At 46.3% G+C, this 22496-nt stretch overlaps 1 non-coding gene across 1 annotated transcript; it reads left to right on the top strand.

The window, feature by feature from the left end:
* The first annotated feature begins 84 nt into the window (after window positions 1-84).
* Window positions 85-194, top strand: trnal-caa (transfer RNA leucine (anticodon CAA)). Its single transcript has 2 exons — window positions 85-122; window positions 149-194. It is a non-coding gene; the product is annotated as a tRNA-Leu (tRNA).
* Window positions 195-22496: the final 22302 nt, after the last annotated feature.

Genomic DNA, 22496 nt, shown 5'->3' with positions numbered 1-22496 from the left:
TTCCTTTCAAACAACAAAAATTATTATTATCAAAATTATTTGGCACCAGTGAAACAGCCTCCTAGCCGCTGTCTACACGCAGTTGTCAGGATGGCCGAGCGGTCTAAGGCGCCAGACTCAAGGTGTTAAACCTTCCTAAGAATGGGACTTCTGGTCTCCGAATGGAGGCGTGGGTTCGAATCCCACTTCTGACAATGACTTTTGACTGTCACACGCTTTAGACTGATGCTTTAGAATCAAATGCAAGACCAAAAGACCACCCTCGCAGGACTTTTTCATGTTGTTTTTTTCTTGACACACTGAATCACAGTAGATGCACACAGAATTCTTGGACAGTGAAAATGAGCAAGAGAGAGAAAAAAAACACCTTTACTGTCGGAATTTAAAAAAATATATCTATAAGCTGACCTAAATTACATATAAATAAGCTTTAAAAGAATATATTTAGGGGATGTGTTATAAATCACATGTAAAACAGTACATATGTAAAATAGTAGCTTCTTAAGACAAGAACATTAAAACTTTATTGATCCCAGGGAGTGACATTTAGGAACAAGACACAGATAAGAAGAATGAATTAACACTAATACAAAAAAGCAAGTATTTACAGCACATATATTTACATACTGTAAATGAAATGTATAAAGTCAGTATCGCAGTTTTCTGTTATTGCAGATCGAAGCATATAGAAATATGTCAATATGTGATCTAAATCTCTTTTTATCTCTCTCTCTCTCTCTCTCTCTCTCGAGAGAAAGATATATATATATATATATATATATATATATATATATATATATATATATATATATATATATATATATATATATATATATATATAGAGAGAGAGAGAGAGAGAGAGAGAGAGAGAGAGAGAGAGTCGATTGAATATGTGAATGAATGAGATAACAGAATACAAGGAACAGCGCCCTCCTCTGATGAAAGAAGAGAAGAAAAAGTTTACAGCAACCTGGTATTCCCAGCCAGTCTCAATACTAACCAGTCCTAATTCTGTTTACCTTCCAATTTCTGACAAGATCAGGTGTGCAGTTTTTCTATTCACCAAATCACTTATCAAGACATACTGAATCATACTGAATAAAACCACATTAATTACAATTAATTTCTTAATTACACATTGCATTATCGTATTAGGGATCCCTCCCTTCACATGCACATAAATGTGTTTCGTAATTCTTTTTATATCATCAAAACTCCTGACAAGTGAACGTTATGTCATCAGCATATTAATGAATTAGACTCTTCATGCCATGCGCAGTTTGAATGCTGCCTATTTCAGTATCACGTTTTACCAACGTTGCTTGTGGTTCGGCTGATATTGAAAATAATAATGCCGACAGAGGTCATCCTTGTCTGACTGACCCTTTAAATGGAAAGCATCAGAAAGAGCTCCATTCACCTCAACACAACTTTTTGCATTATTATAGAATAGCACTGTCCAATTCATGCTCCTTTCCCATATCCAGATTTTCCCGTTGCCTGCTCTAAAAAACTATGTTCTACTCTATCAAATGCTTTATTTAAATCTAAACTCAAAACTAAACCTCCATTACCATCCCTTTCCATCCTATATACTGCATCCCTGACTGTACATGTTATATCTCAGATTTCCATCCCTTGTGTGCTATAAGCTTGTGTTGGTGATATAATGTTCTCTACCACATCTTTTATTCTGTCTGCAAGCACTTTTGTTAGAATCTTGTAATCTGTGTTTAGTAGACTTAATGGCCCATAGTTTTCCAGCCTCAGTGGACTGCCTCTATTTTTGTACTTCCCAGATCTTCCCAGGAGAGGGAAAGGTGATGAGTGATATGCCTTCTTGGTGTTCACATAAAATGCTGCCTGTTAGTAACTGAGTGGGTAATATCACATGCCACACTGGCATTTGCAGAGAGGAATACGCCTCTTTTGTGAGAACATTCAAGTATTCCCTTGGTGGGTAATACGACCTTGTGCTCATAGCCAACCAAAACCGTGCTGTAAATTATCTCTGAAAGACTGAAACTGTGCAATGATAGAAAAATAATAGCTGATTAGCTGATTTGTGGAAACAGAGGGAATATGAGAGTATTTTCACTTCGTTTCACAATTCAGTGGGTTTGAATTCGAGCTGAGGTTGACATTGTGATAAATGAGTATGAAGAGACATCCTAAATGTCTGTGCTCTTACTTTCAAAATTGAATTCATGACCTGAAACATTGTGCAACTTTTCAGATTGTCTCACTGCTTTTTTGTGTTTGATATCAGACCTCAAACAAGAAAAGATAGGCCTACTTGAACCTCAGGCAGTAAATTTATCTGTTGTTGAATTGCACATCAGCATTTGTTTCTGGTTAAAAACCTAATTCAGCATCATTATTGTGGGATACTACAAATCGTCTGAGCTTTGAGGATGTTAGATTTTATTCAAATTTGTGTCTTGTGTATACATGAAATTTTAAATGGCTCCACCTGCTTTATGTGACTTTGATAATTTCGTTCTGAAATCTCCATAAAACCACATTTTGGAGTTGGGGCCATATCGCCTGTTCAGCATCCTGACATGTGGCCCGCTGATCACATCTTGTTTTTAAGACCCATAAGGCTAAATTATCAGCAATCTACAAATTGTTTATGAAACTATCAGTTCTAGAAATTGGCTACTATTTACATTTCCTTTAAAACTGGCCAGTAGTCCCAATTTCTCGTCATCATATGGACGGAGTTTATTTTTTAGACAATGCTTGTGTGTGTTGACACTACCAGTGAACGGCAGACCGCAGTCCCAACCGCGACAGCGCACCGGCCACCTTCCCACAACTTAATTGGACTGCCAAGTGAAAACGCACCTGTGCAGCGTTTGGATTTAATTAACCAGGTTTAATGGCACAGCTGTGCAGCGATTCCTCTCTCTCAGCCGGCAGCCTTGGTCTCTGTGGGGACAGAGAGAAACCGAGCGAACCGGAGCGCTAACATGGCATCCGCACTGATGGCTTGGGTTTGGATCGGATTCGCACTAGCCCAGCTCAACAATGCAGAAGGCCATCCGTATGCACACGGTAGGTTTGCCGGCCAGGACGAGCTTCCCGACGGCACGGAGCAGCTGTTTGATGGGGCTCCAGAAGACGCCAGCGACCCAAGTTTCCCAGCGCCGGTTTGGACTTTCCTCCAAGGTGAAGACCCGCTTCGCACATTCTTTTTCTTTGTTTAATGTTAGAAAACATCCGGACATAGATTTAAGTATTTGTGTTGTTTTTTTTGTTTTCTTTAAGACCCGCACGGCTGATTTAACATCGTTCTGTAAATCGCTCTCGAAATTATTAGTTCGAAAAATAAGCAAGTATTTACAATAGAAGTACTACTCAAATTGTTGCTGTGAATTTTCTCCACATCATTTCATGCATTTCATGCCGCTATTAAGAGATGTTGGTAAAGCCTCATCAGTGGATAAAGTTGATAGCATTTCCTTTAGAATAGTCCCAGGCTAGTTTACTGAGAAGTTCAACATTTTTGGAAGATCACTTGTTAGCTTTCTTGTTGGGAGTTAAATGAGGATTAAAATGAAGCTGCAGCCAGCTAACTCAAAAGATGCTTATTTGTTGAGCTTTGGAAGTGGCACAAGGTGGATTTTCTTACCTTTTGGAAACTGCCAGGTTATTTCCAGTCTTTGTGCTATGCTGGCAGTCTTCAGGATGTAGCTTTATATTTAGCACACAGACATGAGTGGGATTGTTCTCATCAAACTGAGGCAAGAAAGCAAATAAGCATTTTTCCCCCCATAATGTCAAACTCTCCCTATAACCTGGCATCATTGCCCATATATATATATAGATATAGATATAGATATGTGTGTATATATATTATTATTATTATTATAATTTTTTTTCTCATTTCAGGGAGTGCAAGAAGTCCACACACATCAGATTTCAACCAGCCACAGTATCGCTGCAGTAATGGAACACTTTCCCTGCGCTTTTCACTCATCCGATACTCAAATCTGCGCCTGGAAGGTGTGTTTGATTCGCAGCATGGTTTTTCCTTTTAGAAAGTGCAATGCTAGCTGCTGTCAGAAATGTAATGTCTCTCCAAATGTTTTTCCACAGATGGGACACAGTTGTTGTCACTGCCTGACAGGTGTGACAGTTCCATTCATATTTATAGGTGGTGGTTGATGGCGAAGCTTCATACTGGCTGCCACACAGCAATACAGGTAAAATGTTCCTTTCTTTGTCCAAACAAATGAGTACTTATTCTCTGGCTCTACCAAACTACATTATTTCTAATACCATAATGCCATGTGTGAATTGTGTGCAACTTCTGGTTATTTCATTCTCATTGGTCTTATTCCTCTGTGCCAAAGAGCTCCAGTGAAGTCCAGAAACATTCATTCCTTCATTCTCATGAACACATATTGCAGTTCATTTTATTTTTACTCTGTCCCACACAAATCATGGTGCTGCTGCAAATATTCACCAGAGCTCCATAAATCTTCTGTTGAAAATCATCCCAAACCAAAACATTTTTCTAACAAATCCAAAATATGTAACATTTGCTAAAACCTAAGTGCCCAGCGGTTTTTAGGAAACAATCTTGCCTGTTTTTAAAAATTGTAATATTTATAATATAAACTACTCACAAAAAGAGATATTTGGCTTTTGGGTAAAATTTATGGAAAAATGTTCATGCTACACTGATATTATATCATGAAAGTAGGGCATTTAAGTAGAAGCATGCAATGGTGATTTCCTCTCAAATACTTTATTGAAACAAAAGCCAACAACAGTGGTAGGTATACCACAACAAAAAATGTCAGTGTCTCAATAACCTGTCATGTGCCCCTGAGCATCAATTACAGCTTGACCACCACGTCTCATGCTGGTCACAAGTCGACTTATTGTCTGCTGAGGCATGGCATCCCACTCTTCTTGAAGGGCGGCCCTCAGGTCATTGATGTTCTGGGGTACAGAGTTACGAGCGTCTACATAGCGACTCAGCTGATCCCATATTTTTTTCTATGGGATTCGGGTCTGGAGAAAGTGCAGACCACTCCATTTGAGGTACCCCAGTCTCCAGCAGCCGGTCCCTAATGATGTGACCTCGATGAGCTGGAGCATTGTCGTCCATGAAGATGAAATTAGTCCTGTGTTGTTCATGCAGGGGCACAATGACTGGATTAATGATGTTATTCGGGTAGTATGGCCTTGTCACTGTACCATTCGCAAAGTGTAGGGCAGTTCTGTATTGACTAGACACACCTGCCCACACTGTAACACCACCACCACCAAAGGCTCATCTGATGACAGTAGTGGCTGATGCCTAGCTCTCTCCTTGATGTCTCCAACATAGTTGGCGGCTGTCGTTCCTGCTCAATGTCAATCGACTTTCATCAGAACAGCACTGAGGCCCACTGGTCCCTCATCCAGCATAAATGCTCCCTGGCCCATGCAAGACAATGACGCCTATACCTGGTGGTGTGGTCAGGTACCCTTGCAGGTTGTCTAGCACGCAGACCACTTGACACTTGAGTGCCTCTCACCTCCCTTCAATGTGCCTAGAGTTGAATGGCATTCATCATCCGTTTCCACAGGGCACTGTTCACAATGAAGCGACCATCAGTGTGGGATGTGGCCAAAGGATGTCAACTTCTATGCCTTTCTGTGACTTTTCCAGTCTCTCTGCATCGTTTTTTTTTTTTTCCCCCTTTTGCCTCATACTGCAAGTGGCAAAATGATTAGACTGGTTTGACACAAGAATCTGTATGAGCTTGCAGGTGACTTATGTGATGTTTCAAGGTTAAACAAAGTGTATTTTCTTGGCGCAAAAGAGGTGCTTAATGTCCTTTTATTAGTGATGATCCTTGTGCTGCTGTAGCCTTTACAGTAAACCAACAACATTCAATTCAGAGTTGGTGGCAGTTTAACAGAAATGTCAGTAGGTTTGGGATATTCTTATTTCCCTCTTGACTTTTGTCTAAGTGACTCTGGCACTTATTCAGGCATGAAGCTAATGTGAAATTACCAGCACTTTCATGTTACGACATGTATGTCTGAAAGGGACTTATGTTAAAGTAGACTTCTTCTGTAGATGCCTGATACAATTAATGACAATTTTGTCTATCCCCAGACTGGAGATGGAATTGGTTTTCGGCCATTTAAGCTGCATTACTTTGACCGTCTGCTGAAGGAGAACATGACAAGTGTGGCTGTCTGCGAGAATCCAATGTCACCACAAGCAGCGTCACCAATGGTGACTTGTGGAACAACACATGTTACTGTGAAGCTGCCTGGGGAAACAAAACTGAGGAAAGTTAAAGATCTTGGTAAGGACCAGGTAGTAATAACATAAAAGATGGATTAATCAACCTCTAAACAGGCCATCAGAGATGGTTGAAATACATTATTGCCTTGTGAAGTTATAATGGATATTACACTATCAAGTACTCGAATCCTTGCACACCCAGTAGATGGGAAGCAACATTTTCCAATTAGAATTGTTTCTGTCCAGCTGATGAATTTAAGCCAAATATTTACTTTTAGCTCTGGTTTGGTCTCTGACAAACTCCTGAGAAAAGTCTGGCTCTGCAGCTGCTAGATTTTCCACTTCCTTCAATGACTAGTCTCTAATTTTTGTCTGTTTGCTTTTTTTTCACAGATTTTCTCACTAATGAAGGATTCTCAGTGAGACAACGAAGGACCACCAGCACATTATTTGTGGACATATCAAAGTTACCAGACAAGGTAAATCACGTACAAGTTAAAATTCATTGTTAAATAATTTTGGTGTGAAAACTAACAAAGAATGTTTACAGGATTCTGCCTTTGAACTGGTTTATATTGACTCCAGTGGGAAACTGTGCACGATGCTCGCAGCTTGTTCCCGCATGCTGCCTAAAGTTGGAAGGCGCCATGTTAGATCATTGGAGGAACCAGATTTTTTCGACTTGTGGGGCTTTGATGATGACCCACCTGAAACATTTGATCTGCTCACAACACAGACAACAACACAGACGACGGGCAGCTCAGCAACTGACACAGACCCAGCCATCACAGGGGAAACGATTTATGATGCAGGAATTTATGAGTTGTGGGAATTTGATAATGTTCCTGTCGAACCATTTGATCCGCAGACAACACAGACGACGACGACGACGGGCAGCTCAACAACTGATATTGGCACAACCGTAACAGAGGAAAGTGTTGATGATGCAGATATTTATGAATTGTGGGGATTTGGAGAAATTCCAGACAGGCCCTTTACTGGAGTTTACACAGAGATTCCAGGGTCCACTCGTCCCACGGTGGCCCCCACCACAACAGTCACGACGACTGCCACCGCAGGACCTGCAACAACCACCGCTACTCCTGCTAAGACCAACACTGCTGTACCTGTTGCAACAACCACCATGGCACCTGGCACATCCATGACTACAAACCAGGCCTCCACAACAGCCACCAGTAGTGCCTTCTCCACTGTGCTGAGTGCCAGCTCTACAACTACCAGCACCACCTCCACCACAAGCGCTGGCTCGGCAACCACCAGCAGTGTCCCCACCACCACAATGAGTGCCGGCTTGACGACCACCAGCGCTGCCGCCTCCACCACGACCAGTGCCGGCTCGACGACCACCAGCGCTGCCCCCTCCACCACGACGAGTGCCGGCTCGACGACCACCAGCGCTGCCCCCTCCACCACGACGAGTGCCGGCTCGACGACCACCAGCGCTGCCTCCTCCACCACGACGAGTGCCGGCTCGACGACCACCAGCGCTGCCCCCTCCACCACGACGAGTGCCGGCTCGACGACCACCAGCGCTGCCCCCTCCACCACGACGAGTGCCGGCTCGACGACCACCAGCGCTGCCCTCTCCACCACGACCAGCGCTGCCCCCTCCACCACGACGAGTGCCGGCTCGACGACCACCAGCGCTGCCCCCTCCACCACGACGATTGCCGGCTCGACGACCACCAGCGCTGCCCCCTCCACCACGACGAGTGCCGGCTCGACGACCACCAGCGCTGCCCCCTCCACCACGACGAGTGCCGGCTCGACGACCACCAGCGCTGCTCCCTCCACCACGACGAGTGCCGGCTCGACGACCACCAGCGCTGCCCCCTCCACCACGACGAGTGCCGGCTCGACGACCACCAGCGCTGCCCCCTCCACCACGACGAGCGCTGCCGCCTCCACCACGACGAGTGCCGGCTCGACGAGCACCAGCGCTGCCGCCTCCACCACGACGAGTGCCGGCTCGACGACCACCAGCGCTGCCCCCTCCACCACGACGAGCGCTGCCGCCTCCACCACGACGAGTGCCGGCTCGACGACCACCAGCGCTGCCGCCTCCACCACGACGAGTGCCGGCTCGACGACCACCAGCGCTGCCCCCTCCACCACGACGAGTGCCGGCTCGACGACCACCAGCGCTGCCGCCTCCACCACGACGAGTGCCGGCTCGACGACCACCAGCAGTGCCTCTGTGACAACATAGAAGGAATTGATAGCATACAGCTGAAGAATGGAATGATAAACAGTGACGTAAACAAAAAGATGCTGAAATACAAATTACTAAAAGTATAATTAAATGTTTGTAATTGAGCCAGAATTATTGCTATATTTCTTGATTTTTATTTCTATGGCTAGATTTTAATGTGGTTTTTGTTCCCCATCTCACTAATGGTCTGCCTGAAAGCTATGGAGGATGGAACAATGCAACAAATGTTTAAATGGATAAGAATAAATACTGAAATTAAATATATGCTAAGATGAAAAATAAAAGTTTTTACACAGGACATGTTGAAATCATTTTTTCTTTTTTTCTTCACCCAGAGTTCTTGTAGTATAATTTTTTCCAACAGATATGTGAAGAATTGAGTAAGACACTGTAATCAATGGTAGTTTTTAGCAGCAAGTGTTGTAGCAGAAGTGTAATAGTTCATTTACTTAAAAGTACAAGAGAAATGGAGAAGAGGCACATATAAGGTCAAGATGGTGATGCTGTGCAAGGCTGACACTGCGCAGCAAATGTCAAATATCAAGAGATCATATGAGCAGATGTCTGCATCATGAAGCTTCGGTACTTTCCATGATTCTGCAGGTGTCTCTGCTGCCAGTGTTAGCTGATCCTAACCGGTTTTTGCCAGCATTGTCTGTACCCTTACCTAGCCCTGTGTGTCCTTATATAACCTTACTGTATTCAATCTGTTACGTATCTATCATTAATCATGAAAGGATAACAATGTTATCAATCACACTATGATTTGTTATGTCTTAATGAATGCTGATTTCTGGTGATTATTGTGATTATACATACTTTTTAAAAAAATAGAGCGTACGACAATCAGAAGCTAATGGTGTAAATTTAAGAGGTAGATACTTTTTTAAAAAACAGAGCCCATGAGAATCAGAAGCTAATGGTGTAATTTCAAGGGAATAAGAAGAAAATAAAAGTACCTACAAGCCCAGGCTAGTGGCCAAAAGATAACGTAATGGTGTATAAAAAATAGAAGAATCAGAAAAAGAGAAGATTCCCCAAGGGCGGGGGTGACCTTGAGCAAACTGTATAAAAGACAAGCACTGACTCTTGTAAGTTGGAGAGACTTGGAGAACTTCACTGGAGTTACACCTTGTGTGTCTCTGAGTGTTTTCCCCTTTATTGTCAACAATAAAGTTGCTTCTCGGACTTCGACTCCTGCAGCCTCTTTTTGAGCATTTTTCTCGGACAACTGAATTTGATTTACAACATTCTTTTTCTGCGTTACTGAGGTAGAGAATCATAACCCCATTTTTAAGCAGACTTGGTTCCACAAGTGATCAATTTGGATGTACTACTGCCTTGCTGGAGGTGCTGTCCTGTGTACAGAAGCATTGCCATTAGGTTGTAATAAGCCTGATAATCAGAAAAAAATATGAAAGCCTAATCAAATCCTAACGTTAATACGATATTTTATGTCATGAAAAATTAGGGTCAGGGCATTGTGTGTGAGGCTCTGTTCATTCAGTTTTCTTTAAACGACAAAGCTGTCTTGATATCTCCGCAAAAAAAAAAAAAAAAAAAAAAAAGCCAAATCCACAAGTAATTGATCCTAATATTCAGCCTGATGCAGCAAATGTGTTGGCTATTAGTCTGCCTCACTACATTTCCCACAACCCAACTTGACTTCCAGGCACACCTGTGCAACGTGTGGATCTCATCAAGCAGATTTAATGGCGCAGCTGGGCAGAGGTTCCAGTCTCTCCGTCGGCAGCATTTGTCTGGTCTGGTCTGGCGGTAGAATGAAACCGAGCGGACCGGAGCGCTAACATGGCATCCGCACTGATGGTTTGGGTTTGGATGGGATTAATACTAGCCCAGCTCAACAATGCAGAAGGCCATCCGTATGCACACGGTAGTTTTGCCGGCCAGGACGAGCTTCCCGACGGCACGGAGCAGCTGTTTGATGGGACTCCAGAAGACGCCAGCGACCCAAGTTTCCCAGCGCCGGTTTGGACTTTCCTCCAAGGTGAAGGCCTGCTGCCGACACCTTCTTATCATCATGTAAGAAGTAAGTAAAGCTCAACCTGAAATGACATATTTCATCATTCCTGTTTTTATATTAACAGAGTTTGAGCCTGATATGACTGTTGCAGCTCTAGCTCTAGTCACAAACCAGTGCAGAAAATAAGGTTTCTGTGTGTGTGTGTGTGTGTGTGTGTGTGTGTGTGTGTGTGTGTGTGTGTGTGTGTGTAAGTACTGTGCAAAAGTTTTAGGCAGGTGTGAAAAAAAATGCTGTAAACTAAGAATGCTGTCAAAAATATATATATAATTGTTTATTTTTTTTTATCAATTTACAAAATCCAAAGTGAGCAAATAAAAGAAAAATCAAATCAACAGTTTGTGTTACTACCCTTTGCCTTCAAGCCATCATCAATTCTTATGGGTACACTTGCACCAAGTCAGGAATTTTGTAGGATAATAGTCAGGTGTATGATTAACCAATTATACTTAACAGGTGCTAATGATGATCAATTTCACATGTACAGGTGAAACTCGAAAAATTAGAATATTGTGCAAAAGTTCATTTATTTCAGTAATTAAAAAGGTGAAACTAATATGTCATATAGACTCATTACATGCAAAGTGAGATATCCCAAGCCTTTATTTTTTAATTTTTGGATGATTATGGCTTAAAGCTTATGAAAACCCCACTTTTCAGAGGGCCAACATTTCTGTATTTTTTTTGTTGATTTCATGTAATATTCTAATTTTCTGAGATTTTGAATTTGAGGTTTTCATAAGCTGTAAGCCATAATCATCAAAATGATAACAAATCAAGGCTTGAAATATCTTGCTTTACATGTAATTTGTCCATGTAATATACTAGTTTCACCTTTTTAAAGCTGAATTATTGAAATAAATGAACTTTTGCACAATGTTCTAATTTTTGAGTTTCACCTGTAGGTTGAAACACAACCATTAAGTGAAACACAAACAGCTGTGTAGGAGGGTGAGAGTGATGTTCACTGGAACACAATGTGCAATGTGAAGTCACGCTGTTAGACAGGAGGCACGTACAATATGAGCTGCTACTTGACTGATGATATGTGCAACTGTAAGATGCCGCTGCCGAGCCGTCATTAAAGTTATGAGTTCAAGGAACAAACTCTTGTTAATTCTGCAGCCACAATAATACACAAACATTACAGTGAGGAACAGCCAAACTCTGCCACCAAGGTGAGGTCGTGGAAGACAGTTTCATGTCACAGGTCATACACCATGGCGAGACTTGGCACAGCAACAAGACACAAGGTAGTTATACTGCATCAGCAAAGTCTCTCCCAGACAAAGATTTCAAAGAAGATGGGGGTTTCAAGATGTGCTGTTCAAGCTCTTTTGAAGACGCACCAAGAAATGGGCAACATTGAGGATCGTAGACGCAGTGGTCGGTCAAGGAGACTTGGCGCAGCAGATGAAAACCACATCAAGCTTATTTCCCTTCAAAATAGGAAGATGTCCAGCAGTGTCATCACCTTGGAACTGGCAGAAACCAGCGGGACCCAGGTACACCCATCAACTGTCCTGACAAGTCTGTCCAGAAGTGGTCTTCATGGAAGAGTTGCAGCCAGAAAGCCATATCTCCGACTTGGAAACAAGGTCAAGTGACTAAACTATGCATGAAAACATAGGAACAGGGGTGCAGAGAAATGGTAGCAGGTACTCTGGACTGATAGTCAAAAAAAAAAACAAAAAAACAGACAGGCAAGCCAGGCAGTGGCTTGGAGCCCCCAGCCACTAGGGGGGCCCCGGCCACTAACTGTGGTTAGTTCTCCAAGATATTTGTGTGCAAGTGTACCAAGAAGAATTTATGCTATTTTATTAAAGGGTGGTGACACCAAATATTGATACGATTTAGATTTGTGTTCTGTTCTTTCATTGCAGTAAACTATTAACACTTACATTTTTGTGTTTGTGTGTGTGTGTGTGTGTGGATATTTGGCTCTCGGGTGAAATTTCAGGATGAACCTAAAATGCACTATAACCTTTACAGGTGAACTTAATTTGACCTGAACTTTTGAATGCACATGTCCAACTGTTCAGTGTTTCAGTACTTTTTGTAATAACTTGCTGTTCTCTAACAAGGAGCTAAATGGCAAAATTCACAACAGGTGTCTGATCCATGAATCGACCAATAAGTTTCCTGGTTCAATTAAAATTGGTATTTAAACAGTCCTTCTCATCATGCTGTTCACATTTTGATATGATGAGACCAAGACGACACCTAACAATTGATCAACATTACCTCACCATTGTGAGGCTTCAAACAGGATGTTCTCAGAGGGAAGTGGCCACTGAGCTGAGTGTCACAGAGTGTCATCAGCAGGTTGCAACAGAGATAGGGAGACTGGAAGAACCCAGAAAGGCATAGAAGTGGATGTCCTTTGGTCACATCCCACACTGATGATCACTTCAATGTGAACAGTGCCATGCAGAACTGGATGATGAATGCCACTCTACTCCAGGCACATTGAAGGGAGGTGAGAGGCACCCAAGTGTCATGTTGGACCATTCAAAATTGTTTACATCAGCGTGGTCTGCGTGCTAGATGACCTGCAAAGGTACCTGACCACACCACCAGGCATAGGTGTCATCATCTTGCATGGGCCAGGGAGCATTTACGCTGGATGAGGGACCAGTGGACAATGCTCCAGCTCATCGAAGATGCATCATTAGGGACCAGCTGCTGGAGACTGGGGTACCTCAAATGGAGTGGCCTGCACTTTGTCTAGACCTGAATTCCATAGAAAACCCGTGGGATCACCTGAGTTGCTGTAGAGGCTCGTAACTCCGTACCCCAGAACTTCAATGACCTGAGGGCCGCCCTTCAAGAGAGGGATGCCATGCCTCAGCAGACAATAAGTCGACTTGTGAACAGCATGAGACAACGCTGTCAAGCTGTAATTGATGTTCAGGGGCACATGCCAGGTTATTGAGACATTGACGTGTTTTGTTGTGGTATATCCACCACTGTTGTTGGCTTTTGTTTCAATACAGTGTTTGAGATGAGGAAATAACGATTGTATGCTTCGACTTAAATGCTCTGCTATCATGATATAATATCAGTGTAGTGTGAACTTTTTACATTTTCCATCAATTTCACCCAGAAGCTCTGTGTGTGTGTGTGTGTGTGTGTGTGTGTGTGTGTGTGTGTGTGTGTGTGTGTGTGTGTGTGTGTGTGTGTGTGTGTGTGTGTGTGTGTGGACACAGACACACGTACATACACACACATACATAGACTAGAGTTGTAACGATTAGTAAACTGATTGATTGATGGGCAACTATTTTGATAATTGAGAAATTGCTTCAGTCAATTTTCAATCAAAAGTGTCAAATATTTTATAGTTCCAGCTTCTCAAATAGCTGTTTTTCCTCATCTTACTTTATAGTAAATGGAATACCTTTGGCTTTGTGGGGTGGGGTGGGGGGGGTGTAGATGATACAAATAAAAATTACCACAAATGTGAGTCCTCACTATTTTGAGTGTCTGTAATTATTTCAAGCCACCTTCCCAAGCTCTACCTATGACTCTCTAGAAATGTGAAGCAACCTCATTTCCTGTACAGCAACTCAAAGGCTTGCTACGTTGTCTTTGGCATCACTGTGCAGTGTTTTGTCTCGTCTAGTTTCAGGAGCATCACAGTTCAACCAGCCACAGTATCGCTGCAGTAATGGAACACTTTCCCTGCGCTTTTCACTCATCCGATACTCCAATCTGCGCTTGGAAGGTGTGTTTGATTCACAGCATGGTTTTGCCTTTTAGAAAGTGCAATGCTAGCTGCTGTCAAAAACGTAACGTTTCTGCAAATGGTTTTCCACAGATGGGACACGGTTGTTGGCACTGCATGACAGGTGTGACAGTTCCATTCATATTTATAGGTGGTGGTTGATGGCGAAGCTTCATACTGGCTGCCACACAGCAATACAGGTAAAATGTTCCTTTCTTTGTCCAAACGAATGAGTACTTATTCTCAGACTATACCAAACTACATTATTTCTAATACCATGATACCATGTGTGAATTGTGTGCAACTTCATTCATTCATTCATTCATCTTCTATACCTGCGTATCCCTTTCGGGGTTGCGGGGGGCTGGAGCCTATCCCAGCTGGCAATGGGCGAGAGGCTGGGTACACCCTGAACCGGTCGCCAGCCGATTGTAGGGCCACATATGCAGACATACAACCATTCACACTCACACTCACACCTATGGACAATTTAGAGTCACCAATTAACCTATGAGCATGTTTTTGGTCTGTGGGAGGAAGCCGGAGTGCCCGGAGAGAACCCACGCATGCACAGGAAGAACGTGTGCAACTTCTGGTTATTTTATTCTCGTCAGTCTTATTCCTCTGTGCGAAAGAGCTCCAGTGAAGTCCAAAGACATTCTTTCCTTCATTTTCATGAACACATACTGTAGTTTATTTTTATTCGGTCCCACACAAATCATGGTGCTGCTGCAAATGTTCACTAGAGCACCATTTGTCCATAAATAATCTGCCGATTGATGTTTAAGTCCCAATGTGCTTTGGCTGAGATCCACAGGCATGGTGTGGAAGAATCTCATGAGCTTGCAGATGACTTCCAAGGTTTATTCAACAAAGTGTATTTTCTTTGTGCAAAAGACATACATTGAATGTCCTTTATTTGTGCTGCTCTGGCCTTTACGGTAATCCAGCAACATTCAGTTCAGAGTTGGTGGCAGTTTACAGAAATGTCAGTAGGTCTGACGTAGTCTGATTTCCCTCTTTTGTATAAGTGACTCTGGCACTTATTCAGACATGACGCTAATATGAAATCACCAGCACTTTCATGTTACAACGTGTATGTCTGAACAGGACTTATGTTAAAGGGAAGTCACCTCATTTGGGACTTGAGGCGCTGTTGCTGTTGACCACTCATGTTCAAGTACATCAAGCTAAAGTCTGTGTCATTTGAGGAATTATTTATTTATTTTATTTTTTTCACTAGTCAATAAGCTGACCACAAAAAACAATCTTGGCTCTTGAAATAAATGCAGTTAAGAATAGATTTCTTCTGTAGATGCCTGATACAATTTAATGACAATTTTGTCTATCCCCAGACTGAAGATGGAATTGGTTTCCAGCAGTTTAAACTGCATTACTTTGACCGTCTGCTAAAGGAGAACATGACAGGTGTGGCTGTCTGCGAGAATCCAATGTCACGAGCAGCATCACCAGTGGTGACTTGTGGAACAACACATGTTACTGTGAAGCTGCCTGGGGAAACAAAACTGAGGAAAGTTAAAGATCTTGGTAAGGACCAGTTAGTTTGGACTGCGCACAAGCTGCTTTTACTTGTATCAATAACGTTTAAGATGGATTAATCAACCCCTAATCATTTTTCACCCAATAACATTTAGTAAATCATGTCAAAAGGTCTCAAATACATCCAGTAAAGGGTTAACTAATGTAGACAACGTGGAGATGCTGTTTGATTACAGTACCAACACCACTGTCTTCATGCAGGGATAGCAGGGGTCTTTCTTCCTCCAAAAACAAGGAAGAAACAAGGAAGTGTCTTGATTTCAGGGGAGCCTTGTGGAAAACCCTGTAGTAGAAGTGAAAGCTGTAGTAAAACATAGGCCAGACATATCCTGATCAAAACCATAGTTGTGATGCTGATTTCAGTAGACATAGTAAAATGGGGGTTATTCAGTCATGAATTACCGTGAAAAATTATTTAAAAATTAATGTCATACATATTTTTTTTTTTTTTTTTTTTAGCTGATCAGGGGAAACTCTTCATAACCTATACCACAATTATGAGGTTGTGTCTGAGATTTCCTTTTTTTTGGCAGATATTTTCACTGATGGAGGATACTCGGTGAGACAACGAAGGACCCTCACTACATTATTTGTGGATATATCAAAGTTACCAGACAGGGTAAGTCATGCGCAAAACAAGTTAAAACTCATTGTTAAATAATTTGGTGTGAAGACTAACGTAAAGAATGTTTGCAGGATTCTGCCTTTGAACTTGTTTATGTTGAGTCTAGTGGGAAACTATGCACGATGCTCGCAGCTTGTTCCTGTGTGCTTCCTAAAAAAGTTGGAAGGCGTCATGTTCGGAGATCTCTGGAGGAGCCAGATTTTTTCGACCTGTGGGGCTTTGATGATGAACCACCTGAAACATTTGATCCGCTAACGACACAGACAACAACACAGACAACGACACAGACGACAGGCAGCTCAGCAACTGACACAGACACAGCCACCACAGAGGAAACAGTTTATGATGCAGGAAATGATGAGTTGTGGGATTTTGAGGATGTTCCTGTCGGACCATTTGATCCACAAACAGCACCGACCGCAGGTAGCTCAGCAATTGATACGGACACAACCACACCAGAAGAAACTGTTGATGATGCAGATATTTATGAGTTGTGGGAGTTTGGAGAAATTCCAGACAGGCCCTTTACTGGAATTGACACAGAGATTCCAGCAACTACTGCTTCCACAACAACGGTTGACTCCACTGCTGTTTCTGCTACGACAACCATCACCAGTGCTGTGCCTGCCACAACAATTATTGCCACGCCTGCCACGACCATCACCACCACCACCACTGCTGGGCCTGCCACAATTGCCATGACTGCCACGAACACCACCCCTGCACCTTCCACTATGGTGACAGCCACCACCATCGTGCCTGCCACGACTACCGCCACCACTGTTGTGCCTGCCACCACGGCGACGACCACCGCCAGCACTACAACAACAACGCCCACCACACAAATGTCATCCTTAATAATGGCCACCACCACAACTACCACGACAACGCCTTCTACAATAATGAATACAACGACTACCACCGCATCTTCTGCCACAACAGCCACCACCGCATCTTCTGCCACAACGGCCACCACCATAACGGCCTCTACCAAGCCTTCCACAACAACAGCCACCACAGCATCTTCTGCCACAACGGCCACCACCGCAAGTGCCACTGCAATGGCCACCATTGCATCCTCAGCTGCAACTGCCACTACAATGCCCTCCACAACAACAGCCATCACTGCATCTTCTGCCACAACAGCTACCACAGCGATGGCCATAAACATGTCATCTGCAGCACCCACCACAACATCACCAATCTCCACCAGCAGTGCCCCCACCACCGCCATCCTGAACACCACATCCATGACGACAAACGGTGCCTCGACCACGACAGCATCTGTTGCCTCCTCCACCACCACACACGCTGGCTCAACAACTATCAGCAGTGGCACCTCGTCCACGACAAATGCTGGCTCAGTAACCACCAGTGCTGCCCCCTCCACCATGACAAGTGCCGGTTTGACAACCACCAGCGCTGCCTCCTCCACTACCACAAGTGCCAGCTTGATGACCACCAGTGCTTCCTCACCCACCGCTGCAAGCGCTGGCTTGACTACCACCAGTGAAACCTCCTCCACGATGAGTGCTGTCTCAACGACCAAGAGCACTGCTCCCTCCTCCACAATGAGTGCTGGCCTGACGACCACCAGCGCTGCTCCCTCCTCCACCACAATCGCTGTCTTGACTACACCCACTGGCGCCTCCTCCACGATGAGTGCTGGCTTGACGACCACCAGCGCTGCTCCCTCCACCACCACAAGCGCTGGCTTTACTACAACCAGTGATGCCACCTCCATGATGAGTGTTAGCTCATCCACTGCCAGCGCTGCCCCCTACACCACGATGAGTGCTGGTTTGACGACCACCAGCGCTGCCCTTTCCTCCACAGCAAGTGCTGGCTCAACGACCACCACCGCTGCCCCCTCCATCACCACAAGCGCTGGCTTGAGTACAACCAGTGGCGCCTCCTCCACGATGAGTGCTGGCTTGACGACCACCAGCGCTGCTCCCTCCTCCACAACGAGTGCTGGATTGACTACAATCACTGGAGCCACCTCCACCATGAGTGCTGGCTCGACGACCACCAGCACTGCCCCCTACACCACGATGAGTGCTGGTTTGACGACCACCAGCGCTGCTCCCTCCACCACCACAAGCGCTGGCTTGACTACAACCAGTGGCTCCTCCTCCACGATGAGTGCTGGCTTGACGACCACCAGTGATGCCACCTCCACAATGAGTGTTAGCTCATCCACCACCAGCGCTGCCCCCTCCACCACAACGACGTCTGGCTCAACGACCATTAGCTCTTCCCCGTCCTCCACTACAAGTGCTGGCTCAACGACCACAAGCGCTGCTCCCTCCACCACCACAAGCGCTGGCTTGACTACAACCAGTGGCTCCTCCTCCACGATGAGTGCTGGCTTGACGACCACCAGTGCTGCTCCCTCCTCCACCACGAGTGCTGGCTTGACTACAATCACTGGAGCCTCCTCCACCATGAGTCCTGGCTTGACGACCACCAGCACTGCCCCCTACACCACGACGAGTTCTGGCTTGACGACCACCAGCGCTGCTCCCTCCACCACGACAAGCGCTGGCTTTACCACAGTCACTGGAGCCTCCTCCACCATGAGTACTGGCTCGACGACCACCAGCACTGCCCCCTCCTCCACCACGAGTGCTGGCTTGACTACAATCACTGGAGCCTCCTCCACCATGAGTGCTGGCTCGACGACCACCAGTGATGCCACCTCCACGATGAGTGTTGGCTCATCCACCGCCAGCGCTGCCCCCTCCTCCACAACGAGTTCCGGCTCAACGACCATTAGCACTTCCCCATCCTCGTTGACAAGCGCTGGCTTGACGACCACCAGCGCTGCCCTTTCCTCCACAACAAGTGCTGGCTCAACAACCACCACCGCTGCCCCCTCCATCACCACAAGCGCTGGCTTGAGTACAACCAGTGGCGCCTCCTCCACGATGAGTGCTGGCTCGACGACCACCAGCGCTGCCCCCTCCTCCACAACGAGGTCTGGCTCAACGACCATTAGCGCTTCCCCGTCCTCCACCACAAGCGCTGGCTTGACTACAACCAGTGATGCCACCTCCACCGCCAGCGCTGCCCTTTCCTCCACAAGTGCTGGCTCAACGACCACCACCGCTGCCCCCTCCTCCACAACGATTTCCGGCTCAACGACCATTAGCGCTTCCCTGTCCTCCACCATGAGTGCCGTCTCGACGACTACCAGTGATGCCACCTCCACGATGAGTGTTGGCTCATCCACTGCCAGCGCTGCCCCCTCCTCCACAACAAGTTCCGGCTCAACGACCATTAGCACTTCCCCGTCCTCCACTACAAGCGCTGGCTTGACGACCACCAGCGCTGCCTTTTCCTCCACAACAAGTGCTGGCTCAACGACCACCACCGCTGCCCCCTCCACCACCACAAGCGCTGGCTTGACTACAACCAGTGGCTCCTCCTCCACGATGAGTGCTGGCTTGACGATCACCAGTGATGCCACCTCCACAATGAGTGTTAGCTCATCCACCACCAGCGCTGCCCCCTCCACCACAACGACGTCTGGCTCAACGACCATTAGCTCTTCCCCGTCCTCCACTACAAGTGCTGGCTCAACGACCACAAGCGCTGCTCCCTCCACCACCACAAGCGCTGGCTTGACTACAACCAGTGGCTCCTCCTCCACGATGAGTGCTGGCTTGACGACCACCAGTGCTGCTCCCTCCTCCACCACGAGTGCTGGCTTGACTACAATCACTGGAGCCTCCTCCACCATGAGTCCTGGCTTGACGACCACCAGCACTGCCCCCTACACCACGACGAGTTCTGGCTTGACGACCACCAGCGCTGCTCCCTCCACCACGACAAGCGCTGGCTTTACCACAGTCACTGGAGCCTCCTCCACCATGAGTGCTGGCTCGACGACCACCAGCACTGCCCCCTCCTCCACCACGAGTGCTGGCTTGACTACAATCACTGGAGCCTCCTCCACCATGAGTGCTGGCTCGACGACCACCAGTGATGCCACCTCCACGATGAGTGTTGGCTCATCCACCGCCAGCGCTGCCCCCTCCTCCACAACGAGTTCCGGCTCAACGACCATTAGCACTTCCCCATCCTCGTTGACAAGCGCTGGCTTGACGACCACCAGCGCTGCCCTTTCCTCCACAACAAGTGCTGGCTCAACAACCACCACCGCTGCCCCCTCCATCACCACAAGCGCTGGCTTGAGTACAACCAGTGGCGCCTCCTCCACGATGAGTGCTGGCTCGACGACCACCAGCGCTGCCCCCTCCTCCACAACGAGGTCTGGCTCAACGACCATTAGCGCTTCCCTGTCCTCCACCACAAGCGCTGGCTTGACTACAACCAGTGATGCCACCTCCACGATGAGTGTTGGCTCATCCACCGCCAGCGCTGCCCTTTCCTCCACAAGTGCTGGCTCAACGACCACCACCGCTGCCCCCTCCTCCACAACGATTTCCGGCTCAACGACCATTAGCGCTTCCCCGTCCTCCACCATGAGTGCCGTCTCGACGACTACCAGTGATGCCACCTCCACGATGAGTGTTGGCTCATCCACTGCCAGCGCTGCCCCCTCCTCCACAACAAGTTCCGGCTCAACGACCATTAGCACTTCCCCGTCCTCCACTACAAGCGCTGGCTTGACGACCACCAGCGCTGCCTTTTCCTCCACAACAAGTGCTGGCTCAACGACCACCACCGCTGCCCCCTCCATCACCACAAGCGCTGGCTTGAGTACAACCAGTGGCGCCTCCTCCACGATAAGTGCTGGCTCGACGACCACCAGCACTGCCCCCTCCTCCACCACGAGTGCTGGCTTGACTACAATCACTGGAGCCTCCTCCACAATGAGTGCTGGCTTGACGACCACAAGCGCTGCTCCCTCCACCACCACAAGCGCTGGCTCGACGACCACCAGTGATGCCACCTCCACGATGAGTGTTGGCTCATCCACCGCCAGCGCTGCCCCCTCCTCCACAATGAGTTCTGGCTCAACGACCATTCGCACTTCCCCGTCCTCGTCGACAAGCGCTGGCTTGACGACCACCAGCGCTGCCCCCTCCTCCACAACGAGGTCTGGCTCAACGACCATTAGCGCTTCCCCGTCCTCCACTACAAGTGCTGGCTCAACGACCACAAGCGCTGCTCCCTCCACCACCACAAGCGCTGGCTTGACTACAACCAGTGATGCCACCTCCACCATGAGTGTTGGCTCATCCACCACCAGCGCTGCCCTTTCCTCCACAAGTGCTGGCTCAACGACCACCACCGCTGCCCCCTCCATCACCACAAGCGCTAGCTTGAGTACAACCAGTGGCGCCTCCTCCACGATGAGCGCTGGCTTGACTACAGTCACTGGAGCCTCCTCCACCATGAGTGCTGGCTTGACGACCACCAGCACTGCCTCTACCACTACAAACTCTTAATTAACCACCACCAGCGCTGCCCCCCTCCATCATGATGAGTGCCGGCTTGATGACCACCAGCACTGCCTCCACTACGACAAACGTTGGTCCTACCACTATCAGCACTGGTGCTTCGTACACCACCACACATTTTGTCTTAACACCAGTGGCACCTCACTGGGCTCGATGACAACATTCAAGAAGTTTGACAGTGTGCAGTGCAAGAAATGGTAGTTTATTAATCCGTGAATGTGACATAAAGGCAGAAATTTCTCAATGCACATCAAAATAAAATGATGAATGATATGAAATACAACTGTGGCATTTCAAATTTCTTTTTTTATGTTGAACCTATCTTCAATTATTAATACTTCTGAGGTTATATTTTGAAGGTTTGTGGTCCATATCTCACTTGGCCAGTCTGAACTCTTCTTCTGTGTTCTCATAAAACATTTCAAATTGACACACTAAGGTGCATGTATTATACTAAAGAGGGACAACGGAGTAGTTCTTTTTTTTTTTTTACAAGTACTAACCAGGCCCGATCCTGCTTAGCTTCCGAGATCGGATGAGATCGGGCGCTGTCAGGCTGGTATGGCCGTAGGCCGCAAGCACTGCTGCACACAAGCTTTTTATAAATGTGCCCTCTGTA

This window comes from Chaetodon auriga, chromosome 13 (genome assembly GCF_051107435.1).
Source record: "Chaetodon auriga isolate fChaAug3 chromosome 13, fChaAug3.hap1, whole genome shotgun sequence".
Classification (NCBI taxonomy): Eukaryota; Metazoa; Chordata; class Actinopteri; order Chaetodontiformes; family Chaetodontidae; genus Chaetodon; species Chaetodon auriga.
This window is presented reverse-complemented; position numbering and strand designations above follow the sequence as displayed.